Raw genomic sequence first — 8,245 nt, forward strand, 5'->3', positions numbered from 1 at the left:
AGGGGAAACAATAATCGGTCAGCTGGCTATGCAAAACCCCTTCACCTTGCCTGCTCAGAGGATAGACTCCGACAGACTGACTCAGCTGAGCACAGTGAGAGAGGGACTCCTTTGTTTTATTACATTTCTTCCCCCCCACCCCACGTTTGTAGTTTTATATTAACATTTGTTTTTTGTTTATTTGAGATAGGGTCTCTCCATATAGTTCAGGCTGCCCTTGAACTCACTGTTACCCAGGTGGGCTTCAATCTTGCAATGATTCCCCTCCCAAGTGCTGGGATTACAGATGTGCACCTCCATGTACAACTACTGTTTGCTTCAAAAAGTTAAACTGGCATAAATTCTTCTAAGATGTGAGTGCCAACTTTGCTAATTTGAATTGTTTAAAAGTAAATAAGACCCCAGGAAGTGATGTCCATTCTCTTCCTTTGAATACTTCAGTTTATCACTTTTCATTGCTACTTAGAAATAAATGCAGACTTTTCATTTCTGTGATCTTAGTTTCCAGTAGTGTTTCTCTACCTGGTTGTTTGTTTGTTTTTGTTTTTTTGGGTTTTTTTTTGTTTGTTTGTTTGTTTGTTTGTTTGTTTGTTTTTGGTCTGGCTGAGGCTGCCTTAAGGGCAGGTCTGGTAAGGCATGTGGAGCTGGGGATCGAACCACGGTCCGCTGCACCTGACTGGGTTTGCCCCTTGCAGGTGCTTAAACAACTGAGCCCCTCTCTACCTGTTTTTCCAGATTATTATTTTTCAGTGAAAATGAGTGACTTGCGGATATATAGAAGAGAAAAATAAGCCATATTTGTTCATTTAAGCTTCTTTAGAACTAGGTAAATATCCAAATGATCAGTTTCAGATTCAAATCTGAGATCACAGTGGACCATGAGCTGTTTAAAAGCTGAGGAGAGATGGTGGAAGGAGCAGAGAAGCATGTGATTCCATGGAGTTTGGTTGTGGCAGTAGTTCCTTATTATGTTTGTTAAATGACAGTAACTTCTTTTTGAGAGTGGTTATTATATTTTTAGATTCTACCTCTGAGCATAGTACTGCGTCTAGTATGCATGGGGTGCTTAGCAAATTGTTATTGAATGAAGAAAGAAGCTCTGAAAGGCATTATATTCTTTGATGATACCAAGTCAAGGAATAGAGCCATGGAAGATAGATACCTACATTCATTCTGTATGTGCATTTTATCCTTAAAAGTGTTTCAGCTGGGCTTGATAGGAAAGACCTCCGGTCCAAACCCCTCTGGAGGCTGAAGGGGGGGGATGGAAGTCACTTGAGGCCAGGATTTCAAGGCACACTCACATCTAAATTATAAACTTGTGGCCTCTTGCACTAATATTTACACACATGATAAAGTCTGAACTTGAAGATTTTACATGTAAAGTAATATACTTAAAATAACTTTATGATTTTTTTATTACTATTTCTTGGCTTTCACTTGATACTTTTTTTCACTTGATACTTTGTTACTTGGTACTTTATTACCTTTTTTAAAGGCTTGGTTTAATACTTTGTGATACAGCAGTTTGAAAATCTAGTTCTAAATTTAATTATTCTGATAGTGTAAGTCATAGCTGAAAAGATATTTCAGAAAGACATTAAAATGGAATATATGCATTATCATTGATTATTGAAGTACTCATTTTCTTTTTTGCAGCCTCAATAATCAATTCCATAAAGGTCTGTGTTGAATTTTGACTAGTAAGTTTCCATTTTTATGCTATAAATCAGCAGTTCTTGGAACAAAGGACACTACCTGTTACCTTACCAGCAGATACTTTTAAGACCCATTAAAATTCATTATTTAGAAAACTTTCAAATAAGTAGAAAACTGTGTTTCAAAAATTGTGGTGTGAGGGCCAGTGGTACAGCTCAGCAGACTAAACACTTGGTTAGGTAAGCACAGGGGCCAGGGTTTGATCCCTGACACCACATGTTGCGCTGGCGCTGGCGCTGGCGCTGTCCCTGGGCATGCTGAGCCAGCGATGGAGTCCAGGCGTGGTGGTATACACCTGTAATCCCAGCACTAGGGAGGCAGAAATCAGGAGGATCACTATGAGTCCAAGCTTCGTGGTGAGACCCTGCACAAAAATCCTTAAAAAAAATTGTGGTGTGTACAGAGTTTAATATGCCCCCCCCCCCAAGGACCAGGGATTGAACTCAGGCCCTTGCACTTGCCAGGCAAGTGCTTATTCTACTGAGCTATCTCCCCCACCCCTAATATGCCTTTTGTTCATGTACATTGTTTTCTTTAAATAAAAGTAATACTCTGTTGCAAATAGTTTTAGAATTCTTTCTTTAAAGTCGTTTTTTTAAAGCACATAAACATAAAGTAGGAGGGGGGAAGGGGGCTGCTTTATAGCTTACTGATAAAACTTTGCCATAAAACTAGAGACTCAGACACAATGGCACATGCCTTTAATCCCAGCTACGTAGGAGACTGAAGCAGGAGAATTATAAGCTTGAGGTCAGCATTGTGCAACCTAAAAGACCCTACCTCTAAATGAGAAGGGCTAAAAACATAGCTTATTCTAGAACTTGAGGGTCTGATTCAATTCTCAGAACCAGAAAAAGAAAGGGTACAGCAAGTGTGTATTTTATCCACTTTGTAACATAATGCAGATAGTACCACAAATGGCAAAGAAGTCTGAAATCTGGATTGCTCAGATTGTTGTCAGAGAAGAATGTATAATTCATTTTTTAAAGTAATAACAGCTAGTGCTTATGTAATACTTATTTTGGTAGTAGTTTTATACTAAGAGATTTATATATTTAGTTGTCTCTTGGTATCCATGGAGGACTGGTTCCAGGACCCCTATGGATACCAAGATCTGCAGATGCTCAAGCCCTTTATATAAAGTAACATTTAAAATGCCATAACAGAGGGCCAGTGAGATAGCTCAATGGACTAAGCACCTGCTTAGGCAAGCCCAGAGACTGGCCCTGCCCCCAGACTAGCTGAGCCCTGTGACTGAGTCTAGGCACGGTGGCTCATGCCTGTAAACCCAGCATTGGGAAGGCTGAAAACAGGAGGATCACTATGTCCGAGCTGTGTGATGATACCCTGTACTAAATACGTTAAAATAAAAATGCCACAACATTAGCATATAGCATATACATTTTCCTTTATACAGTACTTTAAATCATCTTCATGTTACATTTAGTACTTAAAGCAATGTAAATGATACACAAGTAATTATTATACTGTATTGCTTAGGAAACAGTGACAAAAGCCTGTACATATCCAGTATAGACGTAAATCTTTTTTCAGATATTTTTTTTTATATATTTTATTTATTTGAGAGAGAGAGAGAAAGAGAGAGAGAGAGAGAGAGAGAGAGAGAGAGAGAGAGAGAGAGAGAGGGGTGTGTGTGTGTGTGTGTGGCCAGCTCAGCCCACCAGGGGGCAGGGCTGGCTGGCATATGGTGCTGGGGGATTGAACCGCGGTCCCTGATGCTTTGCTAAGCTTGTTCTAAGTAGGTGCTTTAGACCACTGAGCCATCTCTCCAGCCCCAGATATTTTCAATACACTGATTGAATCTGTTGAATCTACAGATGTGGAACCTGAGGATAGGGAGGGCTTACTATCCTGTGTATTACTCACTTCATCCTTAGAGCAAGCCAAATCTATAGGTAAGGATTATTATCTCCACTTTATGGGTGAAGGAAGATGTTAAGTAACTTTCCTAGGATAGCATGCCTGGTTGTGGCAGAACTATGACCACAATGCAGGCAGTGTGTGTCCAGGATCTATGCCTTGAATCATACACATTTTGGTACTTTGCTGAAAGATAAAAGTGTTTTTGGTGTTTGTACTATGGGAATTGGACCCAGGGCCTTTGCACTTTAGCTACACCCCCAGCCTTTTTTATTTTTTATTTTGGCACACATTTTCTCTAAGCTGCCCAGGTGGGGCTAGAACTTGGCTTCTCGCTTTAACCTCCCAGAATGTTGGGATAATAGGTATGTATTACTATGTTTGGCTAGAGAAAGCATTTCCACAATTTGCTTCCTATCTCTGTAACATATTATATAGATTCTATTGAAAAGACTACAAAATTAACTCACTCCCCATCTCAGTGTATTTTATATAGATTATATTGAAAGGGCTTGTTTTTACAAAAATCAACTGTATCAGTGACTTCCTTTATCTAAAACTGCAATAGACTATCATAGATGAAGTAACTGTTCTCAATTCCCTTGATTGGTGGAAGGCCTGTCCTTCTCAGCTCGCCTTACATAGCACAAAGTCATTATGCTTACTAAGAAAAGGACTGATTGTATAGAATAAGCTCACTAGTGTCAACAGGCATGTTAAATAATAAAACTTCATTTCTTTCTTACTTCTTGAATAAAGCAAATAGGCACTACAGTAGTTCTTTTTCTGAACTGTAGTATACTGCCCTGAGCATCTGTAGGCTGTGTGTATGCTCCATTCTTCATGTTTTTTGCCTCAGCAAATATAAAAATGTTAAAAATCACCCAGGAGATACAGTTTTAAGTAAAACAGGTGCAAAGAAATTCACTAGAGTAACCAAAACAACTCCTTAAATATAATTGGAGAAATAAGTCTGTGTTTTAAAATCTGATAATAATGAAATATAATTTCAAACATAAGAGTTGGACATAGTGGCATATTTCAGTAATCCCAGCGCTTGGGAGGCTGAGGTAGGTGGATGGCCTCAAATGTGAGGCCAGCCTGGGCTACATAGTGAGTTCAAAGGCAGCCTGAGCTACAATAGTAAGACCCTGTCTCAAAACAAAAACAATAGAAAATCTATATCTATATCTATATCTATCTACCTATCTATTTATCTATATCAAAAAGATTTTGACATCTGAATTGTGAATTGTTTTATTGCTGAGTTAAGCACAATATATGTACACACACACGCACATAATATGTATATGAATAATACTAACTTGCGTTGTAAGAGTGAGAAATGAAGAGCTCTCATGATGTTATTCAATGTATCATACTTGGCACCTTATCTAAAGGAGGAGTAGAACTATAGAAAATTTGGGTAAAAGATCACGTGAATCACAAAATATAATAAAGATGTGAATTCATTAAATGCACTGGCAGCTTGGTAGTTTTTTGTGCACTTTCTTTGCCCGCAGAGCCAGGCCTACATGTGAACAGTCGTGTTGAAGGGACATGGAGTTGGCATTGACCTTGGCACTACCTATGCCTGAGTGGGTATCTTCCAGCATGGAAAAGTGGAGATAATCGCCAATGATCAGGGAAACTGGACCACCCCAAGTCACTTCACTTTCACTGATACTGAAGGACCGATAAGGGATCTACAAAAAATCAGGTTGTAATGAACCTTACCAATAGTTTTTGATGACAAGTGTTTGATTGTATACAGATTTGATGATGATGTCCAATCTGACATAAAGCATTGGCCCTTCATGATAGTGAATGATGTAGGCAGGCCCTCAAGATTCAAGTAGAATACAAAGGAAAGACAAAGAGCCTCTGTCCAGAGGCAGTGTCTCCCATCAGGCTGATAAAAATGAAGGAAATTATAGAAGCTTACCTTGGGATGACTGTTACAAAGTGGTCACTATACCAGCTTGCTGTGATGACTCCCAGAATCAGGCAACCAAAGATTCTAGAACCATTTCTGATCTTAGAGTACTCTGAATCATCAATGAACGAATAGCTCCTGCTATTGCTTATGGCTTATACAAAAAGGTTGGATGGAACTGAAAGAAATGCACTGATTTTTTATTTAGGTGGCAGCACTTTTGATGTGTCAATCCTCACTACTGAAAATGGAGTCATTGAAGTGAAATCTACAGCGCGAGACACCCACTTAGGTGAAAAGATTTTGACATCTGAATCGTGAATTGTTTTATTGTCGAGTTAAGCACAAGCCTAAGAAGGACATCAACAAGAGAGCCATCTACCTTCTTTGAATTGCATGTGAACGAGCTAAGTCAGCCCTCTTCTAACACCCAAGCCAATGTTGAGATTGATTTCCTCTATGAAGGAATTGACTTCAATGCCTCTGTTACTTGTGCTTGGTTTCAAGAGTTGAGGGCTGACTTGTTCCTTGGCACTCTGGACCCTTAGGAGAAGGCTCTTTGAGATGTTAAATCACACAAGTCACAGATCCATGACATTGTCCTGGTGGGTGGTTCTACCAGTATTCCCCAAAATCCAGAAGCTTCTGTAAGACTTCTTCAGCAGAAACGAATAAGAGCATCAACCTTGATGAGGCTGTTGCTTATAGTGCAGCTATTCAGGCAGCCATCCTATTTGGAGACAAGTCTGAAAAGGTTTAAGATTTACTGCTTTTTGATGTCACTCTTTCTCTTGGTGTTGAAACTGCTGGGAGAGTCATGACAGTATTAATCAAGCACAATAGTACTATCCCAACCAAGCAGACACAGACCTTCTCTCTCTACTCTGACAACCAGCCTGGTGTGCTCATTTAGGAAAATGAAGGTGAGCATACCATGACCCAGGATACCAACCTGCTTGGCAGGTTACTTACAGGCACACCTGCACTCCGTGGTGTTCTTCAGAAGGAGGTTACTTGCGATATTGATGCCAATGGCATCCTCAATGTTTCTGCCATTGACAAAAGTATCAGAAAAGAGAACAAGATTGTCATCACTAATGACAAGGACTGCTTGAACAAAGAGGACATAGGGAGTATGGGCCAGGAATCAGAGAAGTACAAAGCTGAAGATGAAAAGTAGAGGGACAAGATGTCCTCCAAGAATTCACTGGAGTCCTATGCTTTCAATATGAAAGTAACTATTGAAGATGACAAACTTTGATGCAAGATCAATGATGAAGATAAGCTGAAGGTTCTTGACAAGTGTAATGAAATCATAAACTGATAATCAGACTGCAGAGAAGGAAAAATATGAGCATCAGCAGAAGGAGCTGGAGAAAACCTGCAATCCCATCATTACCAAGCTGTGTTAGAGAGCAGACTGCAGGCCTGGGAATGCCTGGGGCTTCCCTGTGGGGGGGAACTGCTCCCTCTGTTGGTGCTTCTCCAGGGCCCACCATTGCAGAGGTTAAGCCAGCCCCCAACAATAAACATTGCAGGACTTAAATTTGTAGCAAATTCAGTTATTAAAGTTTAACTGCTCTAGTGAAGAACTGGGCATTCTCAGTACTTGAATTTGGAACATGTACACAGGGAAAAGATAACACTACCCTTAATAAGCATTGTATTATAAGTGGAAATGCAATGTCTTCAATAAAACTATTTACAATTAGCAAAAGAAAAACAATGTAAAAAAACGTTAAAGAACTCTAGTTGCTTATCCTAGAAAATCTGGGAGAATTTAGGACTCTTCCAGGATATGAAGAATTATAATCCCTTAAGGTTTATTTAAGTCTATGGCATATCTGGTTGAGCCAGACATAGATCCCATAGAGAATTAGCTGCGGGAGTAACAGCAATGTATCTCTTTAAGCTAGAGGCATTAAGCCCTTGCTTGTGAAATGGTTTCAATCATTAATTGCACATAATTGACAGTAAATAACTGAGTCATCAAATGAACAGTATTTTTAAAAAGCTATTATTCACACTGATAAGCAACTATAATAATAATTATCTTCAAAGTCTAGCTAGCAGGTTTGAGCTCAGATGCCTAGTGGGATTCTCTGCATGTAGAAACTGCTGACAGGACTTATGTAAATAAGTTGTTGTCAACTATTTTTTTTTTTTTTTTGGCAGAACCGGGGATTGAACTCAGGCCCCTGCGCTTGCCAGTGAAGCACTTATTCTACTGAGCCATCTTCCAGCCCCCTATTGTCAACTATTAATAGACACAATTTACATACATAATAGAAATTTCAAATGAGATGGTGGAAAGGAGAGAAAATGTGAGAGAAAAAAAGTGATTTTGATTGTATTCTTGATACTCAGAACACATAGGACAGTGCAATTTCCCTAACATGGAAGTATAATAGTTTTACTTTAGATAATTAATAGTCTTATCAAGATTCAAATTAATTTCTTATTACTTTTTAATGTATTTTAGTACAGGGTCTACAAGGTCTCACTACACGGATCAGACTAGTGGTGATTCTCCTGTTTTTAGCCTCCGATGCACTGGGATTACAGGCATAGGCCACGAAAGATTACGCCCTGTCTCATTCACTGTCTCAGAATACCCTGGGGGTGGGGCCGGCAGGGCACGAACCCCGCCCCCTATGTCTACCTAAGCAGGTGCTTGCTTGCTTGATTTCTTTTTTCTTTTTTCTTTTT

General features: G+C 39.4%; 1 pseudogene; it reads left to right on the forward strand.

The window, feature by feature from the left end:
• LOC101579321 overlaps window positions 1-6,948 on the forward strand; it is a 14,592-nt pseudogene extending 7,644 nt beyond the window's left edge.
• Window positions 6,949-8,245: the final 1,297 nt, after the last annotated feature.

The sequence above is a fragment of the Octodon degus genome, unplaced genomic scaffold (assembly GCF_000260255.1).
Source record: "Octodon degus isolate 3935 unplaced genomic scaffold, OctDeg1.0 scaffold00091, whole genome shotgun sequence".
Lineage (NCBI taxonomy): Eukaryota > Metazoa > Chordata > Mammalia > Rodentia > Octodontidae > Octodon > Octodon degus.